Source organism: Olea europaea, chromosome 14, assembly GCF_002742605.1.
Source record: "Olea europaea var. sylvestris chromosome 14, O_europaea_v1, whole genome shotgun sequence".
Taxonomy (NCBI): domain Eukaryota; kingdom Viridiplantae; phylum Streptophyta; class Magnoliopsida; order Lamiales; family Oleaceae; genus Olea; species Olea europaea.
Window position 1 is genome coordinate 2,721,836 of NC_036250.1, and position 4,935 is coordinate 2,726,770.

Sequence of the window (4,935 nt, forward strand, 5' to 3'; positions counted from 1 at the left end):
GAGATGTAGTAGTGTTTCGGATAAGAAAAATATAAATTTTATTAATAGGGTCTTGTAAATATTATAAAGAAGAGAACCCTATTTATAAGGTATGAATAACAATAAAAGGAAACAAGCATAAATGGAAATATTGTGTAATAATTACACAATCAACTACAATGATAAATAATCTTACACTAAAAAGAAAGATATTGTGGAAAATATTCTTGACATTATTTATATTTTTAACACATTTTGTCTTATAGAACAGGAAAGAGAACTGTAGATAAAAGTATACTTCCAATATCTAATAAATAACAAATTTTTTGATGCATTGTCAAAAAATAAAATAAAATATGAATGCAAGAAAATTAACAAAGGAGAAATCTAAAGACGATGAAGCAAAAATGAATAACGAAGACTCTACAATATATGGAGCGTTAGAAATTTATTATTAAGTATTTCTGAGTGAAAAGACTTGGTCGTTGCATGAATAAAAATTTTACCCAGTCTCTAGAGTGTTAACTATTTTTTTTATCTAGTCTTGGAATAGTTTAGGGATGTCAATTTAACTCGTCAACTCGAGACACTCGTGACTCGACATGTTGGCCCGAGCCCAAGTCATCCGGCTCGTGTCACGAGCCATTTTCGGTCCATGACTAACCAACCCTAAAAATAAAAATAATAAATAATAAATAAAAAGAAAAAAGAAACTACAGGCCTTTGCCTCTTGCAGGCAACTACACAGCTGCCTACAAAAGACAGAAGCCAACAACACATTGCCTGTGTTTTATTTATAAAAAAAGTGAGACGGCTTACCTCAACTTGATAAGGCTCTAACCGAAAGCTTAAGTTGAACCTAGAACTTTTGGCCGAACAAAAACTCTGCAAAGAAAAGTCCGAACCATTTTTATTCAAGCCGGGCCCGAGCATCAAGTTTCGGTGACATCCCCAGGATAGTCTTATTTTATTGAGTTATTGACAAATTTCTTGCAAATTTAGTGGGGTTCTACGGCTTTAAAGAGCCTGCCTTGTAAACATTTCACTACATTTTAGTTTCCTCATTCCATTCTTGGCTTTGTTCCTTTTTTTTAGCTCATTTCAAGAAATAAGTAGTTTTCTCTCTAAAATTAATGAGTGCTTTCAGTAGTAGTTTTTTAAATGCTTGTTTATTGTCATTGGTATTAGAGCCATTTCATCTTAACTATCAACCATTTCCAATTATATGTTGATGGAAAATTTCTTGCGATCCAAAGAAAATTGGCAGGTTGTTTATTCTGGCATAGCAGAACTAGCAGAAGGTGTTGTGTTGACACAAGTACAAAGACAGAAATTAAAAGATTTAAAGGCAAAGAACTACCTCCTCTAAGAAATAGATCATTCAATTGTGGAGACAATTCTTAGCAAAGAAGCATACAAGGAAATTTGAGTTTCCAAGAAAAAGATGTATTGCTGGTCAGCAATGGCAATGAGGGTGCAACTTTAAGCACTTCGCATTGAGTTTGAGACTTTACGAATGAAATTCTGATAGTCGGTTGGTGATTACTTCTCAAGAAGAATTGCAATTGCATATAAGATGCGAATCCACGGAGACATAATGACACATGTTACCATTATTGAAAAGATTCTTAGGTCAATGACGGTAAAATTTAATTATGTCATTTTTTGATTAAGAATCCAAGGATATTAATGCACTTTCGATTGATGAATTTCAGAGCTTTTGGTGCATGAGCAAAAATAAACCAACGAGACAAGGAGGAGCAAGCTTTGCCGGCAGCTATAAATCCAAGGGTAGAAACTTGGAAATGGAGGATGGGAAACGTAAGCATCAAAAGTCAGATACTAATCATAGAGGAAAAGGAAGGGGTCGTGCCTAAAGATAAGTTCAATGTACAATGTTTTCAATCTCACAAGTATTGTCATTATTGCTCAAAATGCCTATCAAACAGAGAACTAGTGAAAATCCAACGTTACTATAAAAGAAGAATATCATTTCTCATCGTATGCCATACAAAGGAGCAAATTTAATCAGATTTTTGGGATATGGACACAAGCTGTAGCAAGCATATGTGTGGCGGTAAATATGTTTTTCTATGGCTTGGATAAATCATTTAGAACTACTATGAAGTTTGGATATAACTCTACAATGTTCGACCTAGGAAAAGAAAATGTGCCAGTTCAAAAAAACAAAAAAATGCTACCCATTCTATCTCTAACGTCCTATTTACCCCTAATTTGGAAACTAATTTACTCAGTGCTGGTCAACTTCTAGAAAAATGGATATGAAATCAATATGAAGAATGGAGTTTGCCGAATTTGAGAGGAAAAATTAGGTTTAATTGCTAAAGTTGATATGACAACTAATATGTTGTTCCCATTGCATCTCCACAACTCTATTTATTCGTGCTTCTCTACCAAATTGAAGGATAGGGAAAATTACAGCAGAATCCCCAATCCTTTGAAATATTAGCAGGCTTTCCCTAAACTTTTGATTTGTTGCAACCTTCATTCCTAACATTTTCAAACGTTGCAGATAAAATCCTTTTGGATGGTTTCCATCTATAATTCAGTTAGTTGACCAAAAATTTAACTATGACCACATTTTTAATATTTTAAAAATGGTAAAAGAGTAAATTTCCATTTATAACATTAAATAATATAATAATTAAATTAAAAAATAAGAAATCAAAAAACACAACCCCCGTCCTCTTCCTCTCATCCCTCACCCATCTCCAACCCCAACCCCAACCCCAACCCCAACCCAAAATCCACACCAACCACCGCCTCCACCTTCACCTCTATTAAATGAGTAGGTGAACGATAATACCACCTCAAAGATCACCATCAGCAACTTCAATTTTTTACCGAACTACTTCAACTCAAGTCCACTGGCTACTCCAATTCTGTTTGGGCAGCGTTACCACTATCCAAACGAAGTGTGTTAGCCAGTTATCCAACAGTTGATTTATTGAATCAGCCGCGGTGAGGAAAGCTGTTGTATTTCCAGATGAAGTGGCTTGTTGTTTGACCTTCCTTTCCAACAAGGATTTCTCTTGCTCATCATAGAAAGTAAAATCTTCAAGGAGAGATGTCTCAACATTATGTTTCTTGAAAAGTTTTAACATTTCAATTCCTATTCATTCAAAAGAAGTAGAGGTGGAGGTGGAGGTGGCAGTGGCGGTTATTGGTGTGGATTTTAGGTTGAGGTTGGGATTGAGGGTGGGTGAGGGGTGAGAGGAAGAAGACGGAGGGTTGTGTTTTTTGATTTCTTATTTTTTAATTTAATTATTATATTATTTAATGTGATAAATTAAAATTTACTCTTTTACTCCTTTTAAAATATTAAAAATGTGGTCAAAGTTAAATTTTTGGTCAACTGACGGAATTGTTGACGGAAACCGTCCAAAAGGGCTTTACCTGCAACATTTGGAAATGTTATGGGTAACGGCTACAATAAATTAAAGGTTTGGAGAAAGTCTGGTAATGTTTCAAAGGTTTGGGACTTCTGCTGCAATTTTCCCTAAAAGATATTATGTGGCTATGGAATTTTTGCTATGGCCATCTTAGTTTTAGTGGATTGAAAACTTTGCAGTAGAAAAATATGGTGGCATGCCTTCCAAATTTGAGTCTTCTTCAAGGATGTGTGAAGAATTTGTTGATAGCAAACAGCGTCGTGATGCTTTCCCATAAGAAAGTTTTGGAGGGCAAGAAAGTATAGGAACTTGTGCATTCTGACTTATGTAGGCTGATCAAACCAATGTCAAATGCAGGTAAATAGTATTTTATAAATTTTATTTATGATTTTAGTCGAAAAACCTGAGTATACTTTCTACATGAAAAATCAGAAGCATTTATATCCTTTCAAATGTTCAAGGCTTCAGTAGAAAAAGAATCTGGCAGCTCAATCAAGGTATTGCGTATTGATCAAGGTAGAGAGTTTAACCCACGAAAATTTTCAAATTTTTGTGATAATCATGAAATTGAAGGCAATTGACTACAGTCTATTAGCCTCAACGGAATGGGGTAAGTGAGAGGAATAATCGCACTCTTCTCAATATAATGCAATACCATCTGCAAATGAGTGACATTTTCCTGAGTTTCTGGCTTGAAGCAATAAATTAGAGCATTTATATTCTGAATAAAAGTCCCATACTGGCTATTCGAAATATATCTCCTAAACAAGTACGGAGTGGGCAAAAACCAGTTAATCATTTTTGGGTGTTTAGGTGCATTGGATATGCCCATGTCCAGGATCAAATAATAATAATAATAATAATAATAATAATAATAATAATAATAATAATAATAAATGAGAAAAATGCATTTTTCTTAAAGTAAGTGATTAGTCAAAAGCTTATAAATTATATAATCCACCCACCAAGAGAGATTGTCTGTCATGTTGTTGTCTTTGATGAAAGAAGCACATGCTCATGAAGGTATAATACTATTGAACAATAAATTCTAGTAGATACTGACAAAAACAATGAAGAGAATGTTGGAATTTTATATATGAAATTAGTTTTGACAAATTCTTAATTATTTAAGTGAAAGTTGTTATTTGGTGAATGGAAAGTTAAGTCAAATTTAAATTATTTAAATACATGAATTATTGAAAAATTATGTAGAATATTATGAAATATTTTAGAAATTATTTGGCTAAAAATGTATCTTCCTATATGAAATATTGAGACTTTTGACATTGTTATTTCCTAAAACACGTGTCTCTTCAAATAGATGACTAATTCCAATAGTTGTGTCTCTTCCATAAATTGTCTTTTAAGACAAACATTTTCAACATCTATATAGACCTCATGTGTTTATTCATTCATTCACTTCATAATTGCATTATCATACTAATACATATTCACTTCAAAATTCTGAATTTATTTGGAGTCAAGTTTCATAAAGAGTGTTAAAAAAAAAAAGTAGGTTTATTAGTTTACATAATTTGAAGTG